The following is a 22658-nucleotide window of genomic DNA, read 5'->3' as shown; positions in this document are numbered from 1 at the left end:
ACCACAGGTGTCCTTCACAGGTGTCAAGCCTACCCAGGAAGCCAACCATAAGACTAGGAGCACAAAGGAATGAATGTTCAGTGCAGGCAGGCAGAGCTGGAAAAGAGGACCAAGAAGATGGTACCAATCCAACATACTCAGATTCCTTTCCCAAATTCATGCAATAGTTCTTCTGGAGAGGAGGGAATGAAGGGTAAGGAGAGCTCCACAGGTGTTGCTCCACAATGAATCATGACACAGGTGAGCTCTCCCAACAGATGTTTTATTTTATTATTTTTTTAAAAGATTTTATTTATTCATGAGAGAGAGAGAGAGAGAGAGAGTGAGAGAGAGGCAGAGACATAGGCAGAGGGAGAAGCAGGCTCCACGCAGGGAGCCCAACGCGTGACTCGATCCCGGGGCCTCCAGGATCACACCCTGGGCTGAAGGCAGTGCTAAACCGCTGAGCCACCCGGGCTGCCCCACAGATGTTTTAATAATATAATAATATATCCCATTTTCACCAATCTCAGGTGATGCTTTGAGTTACCCTGACAACTAATGAGGCGGCCTCTTTTTCATAAGCTTATTAGCCACTACATTTTCTTTTCGGTGAACTGCCCATTTTTCTACCAAATCTTGTTCTTATTCAGAGGAGGTTTTTAAAATATTAATGTTTTGACTGTCACACTGTTGCAAATATTTTCTCCTAGTGTATCACTTGTCTTTTGATTGGATTTATAGTTTCTCTTTCCATAAAGAAACTTCAAAATTTTATTTAGTAATACCACCTAGCAAAGAGGAGGACTGCCTTGTCATGATGAAATACAACAGAAGAATCTTGGGCATTCTAGGTTTATTGAAAATACTGTGAAAGCCCATTGAGAAGGGATGAAGCCTATTATTATTATTATTATTATTATTATTATTATTGCAGTAAAAGGCTATGCTATAATAGTTTTTGCCTTTTTGCCTTGGTTGACAAGGGTAATTTCATTAAAATCTACTAGTAGTTCCCCAGCTATGCGTATGTCATCTGGCCACTTACATGAGCAAAAAATTGAAAAATCAATTTAAATACTTTGGGAAGTGAATGAGGTCACTTCAAAATGATTTTAATCTACTGCACTAATTGCACCTGAAGTGCCTGCACACATTTCTCCAAATTTAAAATTCTAATTAGGGATTGACATCTTTAAAATATCTTGGTGATACACCCTGGAGGAGGTGGGAAATCTGTGCTGACTTTGCCTTCCTCATCAGGAGGTGAAAGGATTTGCTCATATCCCAATTCCTGGAATTTAAGGATAAGAAAGGTGCTTAGAGCTTTCCTGATCCAACCTCCCCCAATTGTTGAAGAGAGCAGACAAACTGAAATAGCTCTTCCACTGCTCTCTGGAGATCACCCCTAACTTCCTGTCCCACCTGCTTGTCTGGGTCAGGGCTCTGTGTTCTTCATCTCCAGAGTCCTTACATAAAATTCAGCAGTCACTTGGTATATTTCATCAAATCCTCCTTTTTTTTAAAAAAGATTTTATGGGGACGCCTGCATGGCTCAGCAGTTAACTATGTGCCTTCGGCTCAGAGCATGATCCTGGAGTCCCAGTATTGAGTCCCACATTGGGTTCCCTGCAGGGAGCCTGCTTCTTCCTCTGCTTATGTCTGTGCCCCTCTCTCTCTCTCTCTCTGTATCTTTCACGAATAAATTAAAGATATTATGTATTTATTCATGAGAGAAAGGCAGAGACATAGGCAGAGGGAGAGGTAGGCTCCCTATGGGGAGCCCGATGCAGGACTCAATCCTAGGATCTCGGGATCACGCCCTGAGCCAAAGGCAGACACTCAACCACTGAGCCACCCAAGTGCCCTGACACTCCACCTCTTTGACCTCTCCCCATGGATAATCTGACAGGCATCTCGAAAGTATGTCTAAAAACAGGTTTCTGATTTCTCCTTTTAGACCTGTTCCTTCCAGTCTTCCTGACTGCCTTTCTTTAAGCTTCTCAGGCAAAACTTTGGTGTCATCCTTGAATACCTTCTCTCTTATCTGATATCAAACTTGTCGGCAACCTTTGTTCTCTCTACCTTCAAAACAGATCAGCAACCAACCAGTGCTTCTTACTCCCGTCACTCCAACTAGCTTCTTTAACTTAGTAATATGCATTGAATTTCCTCCATAGCTTTTCATGGCTTGATAGCTCTTAATTTCTTTTTAAGCACTCAATCATATCCCATGGTCTGGATGTACCAGTTCATTTATTTATTCACCTACTGAAGGATGTCTTGGTTGCTTCCAAGTTTTGGCAATTCTGAATAAAGCTGCTGTAAACATCCATGCTCATGTTTTTGTGTGGACCTAATCTCTTAACTCCTTTTGGTAAATACAAAAAACACCAAAATTGCTGGATCATATGTATGGGAAGAATAGGTTTAGTTTTGTCAAGAAATTGCTAAGCTGCCTTCCAAGAAAATTTACATAATTTTAATTATGCTTAGTGCTTCCTTTCATTCTCAAAAATGTCTAGGTTTGGGTGATAAATTGAACGGTCACTCTACTTATAACAGATAATCTCTCCTGAATTACAGAAAAAAACCATTTCACTCCAGCATTTCTGTAGTTGCATTTCTTTGAACCAAACCAAAAGCAATCACGGATAGCAATTAATCTTCTGAGGACTACCCGGGAGGAGAGAGAGAGAGGGCAAGCAGAGTGGCTCTCATTTTCCTTGCAGGGAAAATAAGCACAGCGAGGGGAAGAAGCATCTGCGGGCCCCAGGCAGAGCAGGAGTGCAACCGGAATCTCTGCAAACTCCATTAAATGCGCCACCCTCTCTACACCAAGCTCTTCTTTTATTGTCCAATTAGTTAGGGTTCCTTAGTTTCTAAGAATGGCACTTGGGGGATTTAAAATGGAAGTGTGTCAGTCCTGAGAGGGGCAGTGGCCCGTAATTGGAGGGAGGTCCCTGACAGTTTTCCCAGCCTGGTTTGGGGGTGTCACTGGGATTTCCCTCGCTGGCCTGTCCTCCACAGCTTGCACCGTGCTCGGGGTTCTGATTTCTGTGTTGGCTCCCCACTCATAGGCAGAGCATATGGAGGTCTGGTAACCCTGAGAAAGTGGAGAATTATGGATCTGAGGAAGTACTTGATGTTGTACCCTGGTGCCTATCCAGGCTGCTCCACTGACTCGGCCAATGGGCTTCCAGAAGTAGCACTGTGCTAACACACACAGGCTCCCATCCAAAGTACCCAGATGGCATTTCCTATGTTCCGGGGGTTCTCCTATGCACTTCATTATTACTTAATTCTCATACTGACTCTATTAAATAGTTGTTATTCATCTTCATTTTATTATTTTTTAAAGATTTTATTTATTTACTTATGAGAGGCACAGAGAGAGAGAGAGGCAGAAACAGGCAGAGGGAGAAGCAGGCTCCTTATAGGGAGCCCAATGTGGACTCAATCCCAAGACCCTGGGGTCACAACCTGACCAAAGGCAGACACTCAACCACTGAGCCACCCAGGCATCCCTCATCTTCATTTTAATTTGCAGAGTCTGTGTTATTTCAGGATCTGGTCTTCATGAGCATTGCTTCAATGCGCCAGCAAGGTCTGACTTTCCCTTATTTAACCTAATGGGTTAATTGAATCTCTGTATTATTTCTTCCATTTGAGGGAGTATTTTACAAACAGTAAAAAAAGCCCATTAGTTTGGAGCCAAATAATTTGACATAAATTGCAGGCCTCTCAAACTCAATTTCCTTCTCTACAAAACAGGGGTAGATACAGTATTGGTATTTGTTGCAACAATAATACCAAAAGATGTTTACAAAGTGTAGAATCCTTGTATTTAGAAACTGCCATAGTGATACTAGCTTCTACTACTATTATTTTATTGTTACTGTTATTTTAAGGCTGAAATGGAACTTTCCCTTTGCGGTATCTATGAAAAGAATTTGTAAAATGGTACAAACAGTAGTGTTAGTATTTAAAGAACCTTTAAGGGTTCTTTTAAAATGCTGTAAAAGCATTTGCTCACATGTCAACAGTCACCATGCAAATTACAAGTCATGCTTAAATATTCCTTATGGCACATTTACAAAGGATCTTTTCTTATCAACCCTTTGTTGGCCAAGTTCCTGTTACTATACAGAATGAAAAGTAATACAGAGTCAGTTAATTTAAATATTTTCTGTCCTTAGAAAAGGCTTTTTACCAGTTTATTATATTTATGTATATAACATACTTCCATGTGGTTAGGTTAAGGTAAATTTGTCTATGACAAATTTTATAAAAGAGGAGACTAATAAAATTAAATTCATGTGGAGAGTTTCCTGTTGAACATCCTGGCCAACACTCCCAGCTCCTGGCCAACCTTCCCAGCCTCCACTATAATTAGTAACCCTCAGGGCACCTTTTATAATGTACATGTGTAGGGAGTTCTCTATAATTTTGCATTTATGAAGATGATTTTTCCATGTCTCGAATCTTACCATTTTAACCCAGATGTGAAATTATTTTCAATGCTTAGAGAAAAAGAATTTGAAAACAGGATATTTAAATCAATTAATGTACCAATAAATGATCTCCACTATAGGGGCTTTTAAATGTCACAGAAGAGCCAGGTCAAAGTCATCACCTCTTCAAGGAAAAGAAAGGTATTTCAAAACTACCTCTGCTCTGGCTGGTGGGAGCCTATTCTTCTTTATTCCTCTTTAGTTAGTGACATTTCTCAAGTATTATGATCTTTGAAATTACACAAGAGCAGTTTACTCCTCAAAATTTACAATTTGGATCAAGAACTCTTCAGTTCTTCAGCTGGAGGAAGCGAGGGTGGCATTTGGATTTGGGGCTCTCATTTGTACTTTATGGCCTTGATTCCATTCATTATCATAAAAATCAGCATTTTTGCCTTTCAGGTTAACCCAGGAGACTTAGAAAATCCAAACTGTCTCTGACAGAGAGTTCACTACTGCAGCAGAGTGAGTTCTTACTCAGGGGTCATTCTCCTTGAGTGCTGTGAAATCACTACTAAAGACAGGTTGTGGGTTGCCTTTCCTGCCAACAATTCTGTTTCTCTAGGAATTGTTCCCACCCAGGGACTCTGGCAAAGGGATGGCCCAAGCTGCCATGGTTGAATGACAGGAGACCAGGAGAGCTGGAGTGAGTCAGAGGACCCAGAGAAGGATGCTCCCCAGTGGCTTCCAAGGTCACAGATCCATTCCCAGGGCCTGGTTGTCCTCATTCTGAGAGGTCTCTCTCTCTCTCTCTCTTTCTCTCTCTCTGGACATGACCAACTCCTCCCTAATCAGAATGAGCTTGGGTGGGTTGCTCATTCCTGGGGGTGGGGGGTGGGGGGGTGGGGGGGTGGGGGGGTGGGTGGGAGGTTTGAAGCCTTGTGAAGGATAATCTTATATAGTTTTTCCATGTTCAAAACACATCATAGGCAAAGAAAAAAACATTTGTACTTTTTTTCATATTATAAATCAGTGGTTCTTTTAAAATATGACATTAAGAAATAAACTGTAAGGAGCAAGAAAGAGCAAATGGCTTCAAATCAAAAACCATAAATCAGGACTTCGGATCTGTAAGGGGCTGCAAATGAAAGCAATCCAGTGTCCACCCACATGCTTTATAGCGTTATTCTGATAATAAAATGAGATAATGTATGTGGAAAAGCTTTTGTGATTTAAAAGTTTTGGACATACATTTATAATTACTTTTTTAAAAAACTACTTATTTTTCAATTCATTTGGTCGTTAAATTTATTATTTAAAAAAGTGATTTTTCACTGCTCATTTCCCACTGCTAGAAGACATTTTGGAATCTTGTGATAGTCTTTAGGTTAAGAACCAATTATTAGAGCACAGAAACCAGTTGAGAAGCTAAATTCAGCTGCTTAGGAGCAGAGGACCCTTCTTCCTCCCCTCTCCAACTCCATCATTGGCATGTTTTTCTCTTGAATAAAAGAAATCCCCAAGTGGGCTGTCCAGGGCAAGTATAAGGATTCTATAATATCTACATTATTGGGGACTTGGCTCTTTCTACCCTCTCAAGCTGCCATCTTTATGCCTTGATTCTCATCCTCATACTTTCAAGATGGCAGTCAAGAGTACCTGCCACCATGTCTATAGTTTGGACAGGCATATGGGGCAAGGCAAGAAGGGGTATATATCAGCCGAGTCAGCTCCTTTTCGAGAGTTTTTCTGAAATTCCTATCCAGTAATTTCCATTTATAGCTCCCTCACTTAAAATGCCTAACAATGACCACCTCTAGCTGTAAGGAAGGCTCAGAACCATAGACTTTGTTGCTATTGCTTGGTTTTTGTGGTGGTTGTTTCTAAGCTAGACATCTTAGCAATATCCTGAGAGAAACAAAGCTCCACAGCCTTGGTCAGGGTCATGATTGCAGGGCTGGAGTGAGATCCAAGTTTTCTTCATCCCTGGTTAAGTGATTTACTCATAGGCTGCCCCGTGGTTTGGTTTCAAATGCAATCACTATGTGAGGTTCCTACCAACCCAAGAGCTGGGATTAGTCATGTGGTTGGCAGAATAATGGCCCCCAAACGTGTCCATGCCCTCCTAATCCCTGGAACTTGTACAGATGCTCCCTTGCATGAAGAGACGTTGCAGATGTGATCAAAGGGGTGGAACTGGAGATGGGAAGATTATCTTGGGTTATTTAGGTGGGCTCAGCCTAATCACATGAGGTCTTAAAAGCAGACCATCTTTCCTAGTTGTGTCACAGAGATGAGATTGAAGAAGGATGAGAGATTTGGAGCATGAGAAGGACTTGACTCTCCTCCCTGTTGCTGACCTAAAAGCTGGTGATGGGGGGTGGACATGAGCCAAGGAATGCAAGTGGCCTCTAAAAGCCAGAATGGCCAGCATGGAAAGTGGGACCTCAGTCCAACAACCCTGATAACTGAATTCTGCTACAACCTGAATAAGCAAAGAAATGGATCCTCCTCTAGGCTGCTAGAAGGGAGCAGAGCCCTGTAGACACCTTGGTTCCAGCTCCGTGGGACCTGCATCTGCTTCTGACTTACTGAATTGTAAGGTGATACATTCTATTGTTTTAAGTCACTAAATTTGTGATAATGTTATGGCAGCAAGAGAAAACTAATGCAAGTGGATGGATAGAGGCTGCGAACTCTTTTATACTATTTTTCATATTTTATAGTGAGCTCAAAAATGACACGTCTCCTTCCCTGCACAGGACAATGTCTGACACATGAGCAGGTGGAAACTATCACAAGGTGAAAGGTGGTTAGGATGCCTGAGATCCCAGGCATTGGAAAAGCCATGTTTTATCAATAATATGGACATAAGATGCAATCTTCCCTTTGCATAACCTCTGAAGTTCATGGGTGGGATCAGGGCTGGGGCTTGGGGGGTTAAATTAAATGAATGCAGCTGTTGGTGTGTGACGGGGGAGGACTGTTGGGGCTGTGGCACGAACTGGACCATGCAAGTCATGTGCAGAGATCTTCAAATGCAACTGGAGTCACAACACACAGCACCAGCCCAGTGATACCTGCCTAACAGGGCCACATTCCACCCCTGCGTGACCACAAGTTTCTGCTAAAGGCCACCAGAGAGAGAAGGAAGCAATGAGAACATGAGGGAAGAAAGGGATAAAATGAGTAAGTCCATGGAATGAGGTAAGAAATAGGGAGAAGGAAGGTATGAGGTAAGAAATCAAACCCCGAGGAGAAAGCACAAGGTCATGTGCTGTTGGAGGCCGCCAAGTGCCACCAGCCTTTGGCCGTCAGTGCCTTCAGGGCCACATAGAACATCCCGCCGGGCATTGGTGCCTCCCCTCCTCCCCTGAAAGCCATTTGGTTCTTCTCTTTGAGGCAAACAAGGTCATTTGCCTTCAGATCTCATCCAGAGTAGAAGTAGCTGACATCTCTTTTTTTACAGCAGCTGCTGAAGCAGCAAGACAGCTGAAGGCCCGGAATGCCCAGGGCGTTGGTAAGCAGACCTCTCACAAGCAGAGCACAGACGGAGACAGGGCTTGTCTTCACAGTGGGCAAGGTGAAAGAGCAGACAGGGAAATCACAGGGACAAAACTCAGATGTCTACAGAAGCCAGCCAGATGGAGGGGAAAGCAAACCCTAACAGTTCCGGGGGCACCAGGGTGGCTCAGCGGTTGAGCATCTGCCTTCAGCTCAGGTCGTGATCCCAGGGTCCTGGGATGGAGTCCCACATCAGGCTCCCCACAGGGAGCCTGCTTCTCCCTCTGCCTATGTCTCTGCCTCTCTCTGTCTCTCATGAATAAATAAATAAAATCTTAAAAATAATAATTATATATTAAAAATAATAATTATATATTAAAAAACCCCTAAGAGTTCTGGAGCAGAGTGAGGACCCACACCCAGGGGTGGCTTTAAACCTCATCTTTAAAGCAACGCGCAGGGGCAGCCCGTTGGCCCAGCAGTTTAGCGCCACCTTCAGCCTGGAGTGTGGTCCTGGAGACTCGGGATCGAGTCCCACGTCGGGCTCCCTGCATGGAGCCTGCTTCTCCCTCTGCCTGTGTCTCTGCCTCTGTGTGTGTGTGTGTGTGTCTGTCTGTCTGTCTGTCATGAATAAATAAATAAAATCTTTAAAAAAAAATAAAGCAATGCGCAGATAAGATTAGTGGGAGCAGGCTGCTGGTCACCCTGCTAGGCAGCGGGGTTCGGGGAGGCCCATGTCTTTCCTGTCATTGTCCAAACACTCAGTGCAGTGCCTGGGACACGGTAGGTGCTTACAATTGTGTTGGCTTAGTTAAGGAAACAATACTGTCAAGGGTAATTGGAACCCAAAGTGGGTCTGCACCTTTTGCCCTCCTGAATCCTGCAATTCCCTCACCTAAGGGTGTCTAAACCCCGCACGATTTCACTTTCTGCCACCTTGGTCCAGTGAGTCATCAACCTCACACCCTGTCAGCGGTCACGACGTCGTCTACAAATCTGAATTCCTGAGTTCTTTTTACAACTTTTCATAAACCTGTTCAGTGCTCTGGGGCCTCACTGGCCTGTAAGTGACCTCTCGTGGTAAAAGAGGGTAACTGCACAGCTAAGTCCCTTTTAAATCCAAACCAAGTCCATTCACATCAAGTCAGCCCATAGTTATAAAGTGAGTGGAAGGAGAGAAAGTCAGGGTAGAGGATTTTTGAAATAAGGCTCTAAGTTTAAAAAAACAAAACAAAAAAAGAATACCTGGAAGTAGTCCAGATGTCAACATGGAAAGGAGACTTAGATTAAGATGTAAAGGATATAATTTTCTATAACTTTCTATATAATTTTTTAAATAACTTGATTCCCAGGATTGCTGCAAAAATTGGAACTGAGTTTTTCCATCACATATTAGGCTTTAGATTCTAAATATCTGGCATCAGATCAGGAATCTGCTATGCGTAAGATGAACTTAAGGCATATCATTTATAAGTCTCTGAGACTCAGTCTCCACATCCAAAAAAATGGGAATAATAATAGTTATACCTGCTGCACTGATTTGGTTGTTATTAAGTTCCAATTAGGTGAGGCATGTACAGTGTTTTCTCTATGGACCTTGGGATCTTCGGTTTATGATATACTCTCATCATTAATCTTCAAATGGTCTGCTTTTATTTATTTAGCCACTTATTTTTAAATGTCATAAGCTGTACCTGTAACCATAAAGTGTCACACAGATATTAATTTCTCAGGGATTAAGGAATAAAAATAAACTCTGTGACCAATGATGGAGCTTTGTCCACCAGCCATCTGTCGATAATATTAAATGGTTCAGATTGATTTCTTCTTCCTTTCCTTTTGAGCACTCTCTGAAATTCTCTTTCTTTTCATGTTTCTCGATTCAACTTGGGATATTCATTTGTTTTATCTTATTTTTATCTTTCTATAGCTGGCTTATTCCCACATTGTTTTATAAACGGCCTTCAATTAATTTATGACTGTAGGTTCTTATTGGGAATTCACGTGCATGGTGGTCAGTCAGATAACCTTTAAGTCATTTGTTGTGCAAATTATGTACTGAGGTCCTGTTATATGTGTGTCATTGTGCTAAACACTAGGAATATAAAGTGAATAAAACAGACAAGATACTTGCCCTTGTGGATTTTATATTGGGGAGTAATTAAATGTATGCTGTGAGCTCTGAGACAGTTGTAAGGGGAAAAAACAAGAGCGAAGATACAGAGAGGATGGGAGAGTGAGCATGCAGTTAGTTACCTAAAGGAAAAACATTCCAGAGTGAGTAGCATATTCAAAGGTCCTGAGGCAGGAGCAAGGAGGTGCATTTTACTGCCCTTCACCGTGTATAAATAATTTATTGGCCATCTCACAGATCTGTAAATATACTCCATCACAATGTATACATATACATTCAGAAATATACAATATAGATATTACATATACATCTATAAATATATATGTGAATATCTTAAAACTTTATTAAGAGTAATGTTAAATCCTTAGCTATGAGAAAAACTAGGATCGATGCATAACATGCAGATAATGTTCATTAAACGTGCTTTTGTGAAAAGAAAAATATTTGAAAAAATAATTCAAAAGACATCTTAGGGATCTGTAACAGCTATTAGGCCTTGGTGACAGATTTCAGGAGGTGAGGTCACAGCTCCTCATAATGCAGCTACATGCTGTGGCTCTCAGCAGATTGTGGGGCTTTTAAACTTAACATTAATATTTTTTTCCCTGAAACTGTTAAACTATTTTGCTCCATAAGGGTCTAGGTGAGCTTTTTCATCCCTGGAACAAATATCTTAATACTCTGTATTATGAGGTTTTGAAGTCAGGAAGAAACCTTTTGAAAGGTTCCATGAAATCTTTATTAGCACGAAACCTGTGTACCATGAAATGGAAAATCATTTTTTCCTTTTAATCTTCACTGTTCAGACAGATGCTGGCATGCTCTTTTTCTACTCCCCTTCATCCTGTAAACTTTCCATGTCTACTCTGTGTGAGGTGCAGTGTTTGTGGTTAATGCAGAGAGAGATGGACAAGCACATGGCAGGGTGGACATGACTTGTGCTGAGAAGCTGAAATGGAGTCGTTCATGGAGTTTTTAAGAAATCACATCATTCATTGCAGGTAGGAAGCTGGGGGGTGGGGGTTCCTGTGGGAAACCAGGGAAACATGTCTAGAAAGATTAACAAAAAAAATCACAAAAGGCTTTGAATGCTATAGTAGAAAAGGGTGTTTACAATTTTTTCATCCATCGTGAAGGTTTTGAAGGAAAAAAGTGAAGGAGTAGAATCAATATTTGCCTTCCAGTTGATCTTCATAAACTAGGTGTTTGTTATATTGAGGCTATGCCTACATAGGTTCCCCCACTTGCTTGATTATTGTGTTTTTCTCTTCAAGTCTTAGAAGAAAGCACACCACAGAGCAAGTGAAGAGTAATCAACTAATGGTTCATTCTTTATGCAGAAAATGAAGATGTCCTGCATGAAAATCAATTTACATTGAGTTGAAACACACACTCACACTTAACTGAGTAATTTATCCTCCTGATGCTCCCGCAGAGGAGTTTAACAAACCCAAGATGGGAGATGAATTTACAACATAACATTTATTTTTTGCTGGACTGAAATATTGATGCATCCATCTAAAGAGGCAGTTAAAATCAACGTAGTTTCTTATATTATTCTGTGTCTGAGCTGAAACTTTCCTTTAAAAAGTTGGGAGCTACTCTGACAAGTTTTATTTAGTTTAAAAATCAGAGTTCAATGGTAAATTCATTTTTATAAAAATAAAACTTATAAAAATGTAAATCTCTAGAAAAATTGATAAATCTTAAGTTAACTCTTTATGCTCTTACCTTCCTCACTTACCCCAAACACAACAGTGCCCTATCTTGGACAGTTTTTTTAAGAATGGAGGTATAACTCACCTACTATACACACACAAATCTCAAGGGTAGAGCTTGATGAATGTGTGTATGTGTGTGTATACATACCTTGTATCTATAGGATAGAAGACACTCCTATTATCCCAGAAAATTCCTTTTTGCCCCTTCCCAGTCAATATTCCCAGAGATAACTGCTATTCTGACTTCTATCATCATAGGCTAGATTTGCCTCTTCTTGAACTTCTCCAAAATGAAATTCTTATAGAATACACTCTTATGTATCTGGTTTCTTTGGCTCCACATAATGTTCCTGAAATTTAACTATGTTGTTGCATCTTTCAATAGCTCAGAAATTTTTTAATAACTCAAAAATGTTTTTTAAAAGATTTTATTTTTTCATGATAGACATAAAGAGGCAGAGGGAGAAGCAAGCTCCCTGCAGGGAGCCCAATGTGGGACTTGATTCCAGGCCCCTGGGATCACAACCTGAGTCAAAGGCAGATGCTCAACCACTGAGCCACTCAGGTGCCCTTAATAACTCAAAATTTTTTATTGTCGAGTAGTATTCCATCATATGTCTATACTGCAGTTTATTCATCTTTTCCTCACTGATGGAAATTTGGGTAGTTACCAGTGTGGACACTGTTTTTTGACAGACCTTGATGGGGTTGAAGACTGGGTCAGAGAGGCACAAGAAATGAACTGAGAATTCCAAGTTATAAGTGCAGTTTTTTTTAAAATTTTTCTGGATACTTTACATTACAAGTTCCCGGCAGAAATAGAATCTATCTTTCTCACACCCTATAAAGTGTCTGAATCAGAATTATTAAGTATCTAGTTAAATATATTTGGTTCAGCCCGGTGCTAATGAATATAAAAGTGTGGACTGAATCTTCTATGAGCTTGCTGGTTTTTCTGGCAATAATTTCTGGCATTCCCAAGTCTCAGAAAAGTGCTTGCCAGTGGGGCATGAAGTCAGTGGAAAGAGTCTGTGTGCATCACCTGGAAAAACCTCTCATCCTGAGCAGAAATGTAACCCAAAGTGTACTGTGGTCAATTTGGGTCAATCATACAGTCATCTGAAAAGCAACTTATTTAAATATCTACTTAGACAAGGTTAATAAGATGCTAAGGAAGTACTAATTAAGACATGTTGATCCTTATTTTTCTTTTAAAGATTTTATTTATTTACTTGACAGAGAGACAATGAGTGCACAAGCAGGGGGAGTTACAGAGGGAGAAAGCTCCCAGTCAGTGGGGAGCCCGATGCGGAGCTCGATCCCAGGACTCTGGGATTGTGACCTGAGCCAAAGGCAGTTGCTCAACTGACTGAGCCACCCAGGTGCCCCACATGTTGATTCTTATATATTACCTATGTTATCTTCAATTTTTACAACTCTACCAAATGAGTGTCATTATTCCTACATTCTGAGTGAAGAAACAAATTCAGAGGCATTAAGTAAATTAAGATCCTGTGGTTAGTATCCAGCAGAGCCAGAACTTGAGCCCACAGTGTCACATTACAAAGCCCACCCATTCTCTTTACACTAAGACATTTTTATAAAATTAGTGGGCACCATAAATTTCATACTTATTGAAGTTAGATATGGATACAACTGGCTCACTTGCAATCTACCCATGGTTCTAATGAGGAGGAATTTAAGCCTCTAATATCTTTGTGCCGAAAGAATTGGCCCCTGGGATGCCTGGCTGACTCAGTTGGTAGACCATGCAACTCTTGATCTTGGAGTTGTGAGTTTGAGCCCCATGTTAGTTGTAGATATTACTTAAAATAAATAAAATGTTAAAAAAAATAGGCTCCCAAGCTTCTACCAGTTGTAAGCTTCCCAAGCTTCCCAGCACTTGTAAGGGGCTTAAATATTATATGTCAAAGACTTCTATCTGATGTGCTTATAAGAACAGCTATCATCACTGCTTCAGTGCCACACCAGTCAAAACATCTCATCATTTCTAATTTTCTTCTACCTTGAAAATAAAATTATTTTGATTGTGAGATTCTGGTACTGCCTCTCAAATAAGGTGCACCCTTTAAAAATAGCAAAGAATGGCAGATATTTTTAGGTTAAAAAACACACAAGGAGATATCTCATATTCCAAAGATACGTCTTCCTGTGAGAGCTTTCTCTGTTCATTTTGATTCAGGAGTAAGGCCACCTACAGAAAGATCGACTCTCTTCACAACACAGTTCCTTAAGAGCCGCCACAGACACAAACAGAAGATAGTAAGCCGAGAGTGCTGAGAATAATGGCTGTTTTACGTGTGCCCTGTGAAGACGACTTCCCCATAATGTTAAGCGTGCAAAACAAAGTGAGATGAGGCATGGCAGACAAGAACATTTCACCATCAGAAGTTCATTTTGCTTGGAGACAATCCAGGACTGTTCTTCCAAACAGTTGTGGATAATTTAACCACAGCAACAAGTTTTGATGTTTGCACAATCATTTTCCAATGTATGGGAGGAAAGGCGCTATACTATAGGATATTTCATTTGAATTTTAAACACTCCTTAGGTTATATTAAGTGGGATAAAGGGAGTGGATAACCACCCTGGTGATGAGCAGGTGCTGGATATCATACACCCTTCATTCTCCCTTAGACGCTGTTTGACTATGTGAAGTGTAGAGGCTGGGGCTGCCCCAAATGTCATTTGACCTTTTCATAAGTGTCTCTTCTGAATTCTAGAAAATCTTCAAAAATATACATTTGATAATGAAAGTATTATATCATACAGTAATTTGTTTATTTGGCAGCATTTTAAAAATGGATCATCTCAGAGGACACGACAGTGCAGAGAGACAGGAATCTTTATACACTGGCCTATTTGGGAGTATAGTTAGCTCAACAATTTAGTAAACATCTTGGGCATATATATAGAAATTTATCAATTCAACACGGTAATGTTAAAGTCTTTGATGCCTTTTTTATAAGAGAAATGTTTAGAAATAGCTTAAGTAACTTACTCTAGTCGAATTTCAAAGATGAGAAATGAGGCTTCATGGTTGTTTTGACATTCCTATAATTACTAGTGAGTTGAACAGTTTTTTAAATGCCTACTGGCCATCTGGATTTTTTCTTTAGTGAATTGTTCATGTCCTCTGCTCACTTATCTATTGTGGCCTTAGTGTGATTCATACAAATTATATAAACTATTTAATGAGGCTACTGTCCATTTAACTATCCAATCTGATTATTCAGGTGCCTGTTTGTTTTAATCTAATCCTAAATGAGGAGCCCAAAATAAGGAAGCAGTTAAGTAGAAAAGCATAAAAAAAAACAAAAACAAAAACAAAAACAAAAAACAAACAAAAAAACCAAAACCAAACAAAAAACAAAAACACAAAACCAAACAAAAAACAAAAACAAAAAAACCCCAAACAAAAAACAAAAAACCCAAACCAAATCACGTTCATATTTATAGCTCAACATGAATTGCTACTTGAGCCTAAATCAGAAAAGCAATTAGATAATTCTCCAAATAGAAACTCACATGCAGTGAATGAAGTCTTTCATAGGAATCTTTATTTTTTATTTTATTTTTTTTTCATAGGAGTCTTTAAAGCAGTGGACAAAGATATAATTCAGAGAAATCTGTCTCTATCACATTGACATGTCCTCCCACTTTATATTGAGAGGCAAATATTGAATCAGTTTAAGTATATCTGGATCTGCACAAAACCAGGTTTTCTTTGTTCAGTAATAACAAACCAATGCATTTTACATCTTTATTGAGTCCACACACTAAAGACTGAAATCTTTGGGGTCGATACGGGAAACCAGAGACATGCTGGATGTGAACACCAAGATGGGAAGCTTGTAGGCACAACTATGCTGGGCAGCCTGTCACATCTGATGCAAATGCAGCCAATGACAACTTCCACTGTGGCAAGAATTCTGATACCCAGGGTGAGCGTGTAACCAGGCACAGTTGCGGTTTATTACTCTTTGCAAAGGGACCAAGAGCTAGTACTTACTTTCTTTTTTCCTCCCCCACTCTTTCTTTTTTAAAAAAAATATTTATTTATTCAAAAGGGGCACAGAGAGAGAGGCAGAGACATAGGCAGAGGGAGAAGCAGGCTCCCTGTGGGGAGCGTGATGCAGGACTTGATCTCAGGATCCGGGGTTCATGCCCTGAGCCGAAGGCAGACACTCAATCACTGAGTCACCCAGGTGCCCCAAAAGCTAGCACTTTCAAAAAAAAAAAAATACAAATCCGAGCAATATTTATTCCTTAGAGGTAGGGAAAATGCCCATCCTCAATAACTACTTTAGTTTTTCAATTACACTGTAAAATTAACTGTAATGTGTTCTTTTATCAACCAAAAACACCCATGAGATACAGAATTTAGTGATCAATTCCTTCACTTAAAAAAAAGTGAAAGATTTTAGGAGATAGACTGATACCCAGTGTGGGAAGGCCGAGCAGAGAAGGAAATTAGCAAACATTCAGCTACAATGTTCTCAAGGGCAGGGATTCATGGTAATAAATGGAATCATTTCAAGCTTGAAGGAGGTCTCCGGTGGGACACTGCACAGATAGTTTCAGGGATCACTGCATTTCATCAGCCTAAAAGTGGAGCTGTCTGTAGAATTTCCAGGTCAACAAAAGATATAGGAGAGCTACTAAAATCTAACAAAATGAGAGGCTGCCAAGATCATTTATAAAGGATTAAAAATGTTCTAGATTAACAAATTAGGAAGACACACACCAAATCTAGTATATTATCACCATGATGCTGAAAAAATGTTATTTGCAAACCATGGAAACAGAAGGTGAGACAATTAGATGTCTAAGTGAAGTCCTACAGTGTGGCTGGTAAATCCTGTGTTTGCCAAATTGACAAAGAGAATCAATGTCCATGTATTCTCAGGTTCACATTGTTCTTCCCACCATGAAAATAGGTGCCTATTGAATGTGTTCAACACATAAAGCCTTAACTGTATCCAGGAAGAAAGTTATTTGACCAATTCTTCAACATCTTCAAGAGAAAGATTCCATACAACCTCTCCTAGGGATGAAATTCAGGGGACCAGAGAGTGGCAACCAATGAGTAACACCCAATTCATTACAGAATCCTTAAACCTAATTTAAGACAGTGGCCCTTCCTCTCCACACACCCCCTCCCCCCTTCTGATGTCCTGTCACCTCATATCAGAAGTGTTTATAACTCCAAAGACAACTGATGGGATTGGGGGGGAGAGGTCCTATCCACTGGCCACACCTTTCTCTTCTTTGAATACAGCTGAGTTGTCTCAAGATCAGAGAGCAAGGAAGAAGACAGAAAGGCAGAAGCAGATGTTGGATGGGCTTAGATAATTTCACAGAAGTGCAGTCACTTAGAAATTTCAAATCGGAGGCTATCCACTGCAGAGTATTTTTGTTTTATTATTGGCTTTGCCTTTAGAAGGCATATTCTCTGCTGCTTGCTGCAAGCCTAGATGCTCCCAGTTGTCCTAGACCTTGTCTGATTTACTCTTTACGGATACTTCTTTTGTGGCTTGATGCATGTTTAACTTTGTAAACGATGTATGTTGTGCCTGGAATGTATATTGCCAAACGGCTGCGGCAGGGGTCTTTCTATGTTCAAAGGATCAAGTTCATTAATAATGCTGTTCAACTTTTCCACATCTTTAGTCATTATTTGCCCGTTTAAGGTAAATTCTGAGGAATGTGTGTTTAAAACCCCCATTATAAGTAGGAATTTGTTTTCTCCTTGTCATTCTATCAAATTTTGCTTTATTTACTTGGAGGGTTCAGGCTCAGGATTTTTATATCTTTTGGATGAATTACTGCAAAAAAATGTGCCTTAGAGTCTGTTTTGCATGATATTTATGTACTTATATCAGCTCTTATTTTAAAAAAATATCTTTCTGGTTTATCATTTTCTCTCTTTGGCATTATGTCATTTGGTTTGGGAGTCAGTCATACAAATACTATGTTAGAATCTGTCTTCTAATATGTTAAAAGTTATATCTGTTAAGAAGTTACATTTATATTATAATTGTTAATATACTTAGACCTATTGCTTCCATTATTTGTTCTTTGCTTCTGTTTTTCTCCTTTTCCCTCTTACCATTAGAGTGAATTTTAATTCTTATTAAAGCTCTTAATTCTTATTTTACAATCAATCAATATGACAGGTATTCTGTTGCTACTGTTTTTGTGACTACCTTAAATTTTAAACATTGAGTCAAAGTTCATCAACATTTCTATCCTCCTGCAGAAAGACAGAAGGATCTTAGCATACTTTCACTCCAATTACCATCTATCATATACACTGGTTGTTACCTAGTGTTTTAATTCCATCTTGGGTTTAACCCTCACATCCCAAAGACCTTATTATTGTTCTTAATCAATGTTTGTTTAAATGAAACCTCTTATTTACCACTTTCTTTTGTCACTGTTCATTATTACAACCCACTCTGATCCTCCGGGTTCTATCTTATTCTTACAAGAAATAAATCTTTAGCAATTCTTTAGCGAGCATTTATAAAAGCAACCTTAAAAAATATTTATTATGCCTTCTCACTTAAAAAAATATGTTTCTTTTTGGAGGGGTGGAGTCAAAATACATAAAGTGAGGTATGTGATGTGCATGCATGCAAAGGTCTTAAAGGCTCAATGAATTTTTGCATCTACACTCAAGCTCACACTCCCCAGATCAAGATTTGGGATATTTTCATCATACCAGAGGCCTCTCTTGGCCCCTTCTTTGTCAGTACTCACTCCTGTTATGCAGACATTTCTCTCCTGATTAAATTAGCCTATTTCTTGAATTTCATATAAATGGAATCATAGAGTAGGTACTCTTTTGTGTCTGGCTTCTTTCACTCAACATAATATTTGTGAGATTATCGTTTTTACCACTGGTTTTCCCTGTCATTGTGGATTCCATGTCATTATCCCTATTAAATGATGGTTTACAGGTATAGAATTCCAGACTGGTACTTATTTTCCCAGCTTTTTGAAGATGTCAATTCACTGTCTTTAAGTCTTTAGTGTTGCTGAAAAAGAAGTTGGTGCCAGCTGAATTGTCTTTCCTTTGATGGCAGTTTGTCCTCTTTCTCAGTTACTTATTTTTTCCCCCTTCTGGTTATGTTTAAAATGTTCCTTTCATCTTTGGTGTTCTAAAATGTCCATGTGTTATGTCAAGAGTGTTTTTGGCAATGCTGAAAGAATGAAAAGAAGTCACAGCGCTTCATCAAGGTGACAGCTTATAACTCTTCAGGTATAGGTAATCTCTCCAGACTTCTGCATTGCTGGGGTAGATCCACACCCCACACCAGGATGTGGAATGAACTTGGCAGATGGGATTTTTCAAGTCCCCTCTTGAAAAAAGGTTAACCTTTGAGGAGCTCAGCCTTGTATGGGGTTTAAGTTTTAGCTTCCTGCATGCACCGGGTCAGTCACATCTGCTGTCCTTGCGTACATGGGAGTTAACACAAGGGTCTATTTCCAGACCCCGATCCCAGGACCCTAACAGCAACTTTCTCATCTGGCTCCTAGGAGCTCCTGCTTCCTTTCTTGCACCTGCTGACTCTTTATCTTTTCTTTTCTTTTCTTTTCTTTTCTTTTCTTTTCTTTTCTTTTCTTTTTTCTTTTCTTTCTTCTGATCTCAATTGTTAGGACATGTTTAAAAAGTGTGCTTTAACCAACTTTTCTACTTATTTGTAGCTAAAGGAGATGATATGAACTCTGCCCCCCATGTTGCCAGAATCAGAAACTCATTCACTCTTTTGTCAGTTATCCGGCTGGCCCTTGGGGGCTTGTGAATGGCTAAGAGCAAGGGCCCTGAGCAAAGCCGACCTACTTTTGAATCACTGCTATAACTACTGATGAGCTGTTTGGTACTAGGTAGGTTATTAATCTCAGTCTCAGTTTCCTTAACTCTAAAAAGAAGATGATAAAAATTCTTACCACAGAGGGTCATAGGGAGGACAAGATATACCAATGAATGCAAAGCACTGGGCATAACACTGTAGTAAGGATTCATCAATAACTATTAATATAAGAAACATTGCAGAATGATATTATTAAATTTATTAATATGCCTAGGAATCAAGTTTATTTATTTATTTTTAAAAGATTTTATTTATTCATGAGAGACACAGAGAAAGGCAGAGACATAGGCAGAGGGAGAAGGCTTCCTGTGGGGAGCTCCATGCAGGACTTGATCCCAGGACCCAGGATCATGACCTGAGCTGAAGGCAGATACTCAACCACTGAGCCACCCAGGTGCCCTAGGAAATCAAGTTTATATACAAGTTCATGCAACACAGAAACATAAAGGTATCTTTCATGAAAAAGAAGTAAACTGAATAATAACTGTGATACTATAAACTCTGTATATGTGGAATATATCATGTTGCTCTTTATAAATAGTGCTCTACAAAAATCCTATGTTCTCTTATTTTATGCATTCTGAGCAGAACTTTCCAAAGTATAGAGAAAATCTGTGCAAGTCAGAAAGAGAACATTAAGACAGAGAACACTGGCACTTTGCTTCCCCCAGAATATAAATCAATGCACTTGCTTTCTTCATTAAGGAAGCTGTTATGATCAACAGATGAGCTGAATTGTGTGTTTAGTGATGTGGTTGGTTTATACTGTAGTGTGAACTCCTTTAATTCACTGCAGATCGGTTATAAAGAGTTCATTGATGGGTCTAAGGATCACTCTTTGAATAGCATGGCTCTGGGGAACATCTTAGCATGACTATAAAAGTGATGTTACTGTTATACAGGAAGGAAAGTACCCTTTCCTCAGAAAAGGATGCTTGGGACTTGGGTAAGCAGAAACCTCAGGTGGAGAACTAATTATGCTACATAATCAAGGAGAGTTCACTACTAGTCTATAATGAATGAATCTACATATGTTATGGAGTCCAGAGTCAGCTGGAGTCTTGACTAAAGCTGGTTTTGGGATCTAGTTGGATCTACCAGTCCTACAACTTATGATTTATGGGTCCAGGGGATCTTTTAAGGTGATTATGATTAGCACGATATCCATTTCTATTATGTCCCCTCTAAGATTTTTTTTTTGGTAGGTGATAATTATCTCAATTAGTGTTTTGATTATTTTTTTTAAAACCAGCATTTGGACTGGCTTGTACTTCCAAAGTAGATCGAATAATATTTCCATGTACGTTAAGAAGGAATTGGATTGCTACTGTAAGGTCAAATCAAACATTAAATGCAATTCAGAGGCAATTTTTATCAAGTCTTGTACTGGGAGAGAAAGAAAATTAAACTTTATAGTGTAAATATTACCGACACTTTCAAAATATCCCAGATTTTGTTGATTCTATTTTGAATTTCTGCTGTTAGTCAAAACTTTTAAAGATCGAGTTAAGGACTACAAAAACTAAACCAAGCCAACCCAAAAAAAAAACAAACAAAACATTGGGAGTCTTTAGTCCATTGCAAGGAGGATATACTAGATTTGTCTAAATAGAAAATTTAATTCTGGGCTTAAAACTATAATGATTTTTTAAAACATTGAGTTACAAATAATGAAGTTAAAAGCAGTCTGATAAAACAGTATTGGTAGACTTGATCATCACACAAAACAATTACTGTAAAATTCATTATCAATGTCAATTCCCAAAGGTGTGGTTTACAAAACTTTCACGGCTATTTTGGAAATAACAGTCTTCTAAGTCTTGCACAGAATTTAAAGTCACCTCATTGTCCTTAAAAGCCTCCAGTGAATCTTTGCTCTAAGCATCTGCAGGTTCCATAGTCTGAGCCAGTCTGCTTACTAACAACACTTTCCACACATACACAAGTCTCAAGTCTATCTTATTCTATACACATAAAGTCACCCGAATTTGGCAAGATAATTAAAATCTGAATTACGTTCTCTGTATTTGTGGTTACATGGCAGGCTTAAATTTATCCAACTTGTCATTTTTTCAGTTAAAAATGATTTGTTTTCCCCATCCACTCAAAATGGACTTTGAAATTAAAAAGATTTTACTATTAAATTTCTCCTCTACTATCACCAGCAAAGGAGATACTGTCAAAATGCCTCTTCTAAAATGATTACAAGTGAAAAGCTGTTTCAGCATTAAAAGAATTTTCATCAAGATCCAATTTAAGGTCTATATTCTATTTTCTGAAATAAAAAACATTCCTGGGGCACCTGGATGGCTCAGTGGTTGAGCATCTGCCTTTGGCTCAGGGAGTGATCCTGGGGACCTGGGATCGAGTCCTCCATAGGGCTCCCCATAGGGTGACTGCTTCTTCCTCTGCCTATGTCTCTGCCCCTCTCTGTATGTGTCTCACGAATAAATAAATAAAATCTTCTAAAAATTCTTAAATTCAAAAGTAGAAAAGGCTATCTGAGTTATGAGTCATGTGATTACAAAATGAGGCACCCAAACAACTCACCTTATCAACTCATATCAACAGAGAATATATTGGCTCATATCATTCCAAGTTTACTGATTATTTGGTTTTTATTTAAAAAAAATATTAGACTTGTCTGTCCATACAATCCATCAAGATGCAGATCACTCTGCAGAAACCAAATCCCTCTAAATGAACCAACTGGGCTTCTGTGGTTCCTGAAGCTCCTATGGACAGCTTTCTCCAAGGTGTTTTGAGAGAAAAGGAAGTCTTGAGTTTTGCCAAAGACGATTCTTTCTATAGCACCCATTGACTTTTGTTAATGTGAAAGTCACTGGGATCAAATGTCAAAAAATACAAACTACCCACTTGGAAAACAAACAGTGTAGCCTCTCCTCAATACCAATTCCCAATAAGGTGTGTATGGTAGCGTTCATGTGGCAGCAAGTTGACAGTT

At 39.4% G+C, this 22658-nt stretch overlaps 1 protein-coding gene and 1 long non-coding RNA gene across 9 annotated transcripts in view; one reads left to right on the top strand and one right to left on the bottom strand.

The window, feature by feature from the left end:
• APBA1 (amyloid beta precursor protein binding family A member 1) overlaps positions 1–22658 on the bottom strand; it is a 197023-nt gene that overhangs the window by 86319 nt on the left and 88046 nt on the right. The window lies entirely within an intron of this gene.
• The window catches only part of LOC106559460, a 28538-nt gene that overhangs the window by 2659 nt on the left and 3221 nt on the right, over positions 1–22658 (top strand). For 3 of the 6 annotated variants that reach the window (XR_005354202.1, XR_005354201.1, XR_005354200.1), the window contains exons 2-4: positions 21–240; positions 10878–11072; positions 19527–19706. This is a non-coding gene — a long non-coding RNA (uncharacterized LOC106559460). Of the gene's footprint in view, positions 1–20; positions 241–10877; positions 11073–15280; positions 15758–19526; positions 19707–22658 lie in introns of those variants that run through there. The other 3 variants (XR_005354204.1, XR_005354205.1, XR_005354203.1) reach the window with 3 other exon arrangements.

Source organism: Canis lupus, chromosome 1 (assembly GCF_011100685.1).
Source record: "Canis lupus familiaris isolate Mischka breed German Shepherd chromosome 1, alternate assembly UU_Cfam_GSD_1.0, whole genome shotgun sequence".
NCBI lineage: Eukaryota > Metazoa > Chordata > Mammalia > Carnivora > Canidae > Canis > Canis lupus.
The sequence above is the reverse complement of the archived record's forward strand: the minus strand, read 5'-3'. Positions and strand labels throughout refer to the sequence as shown.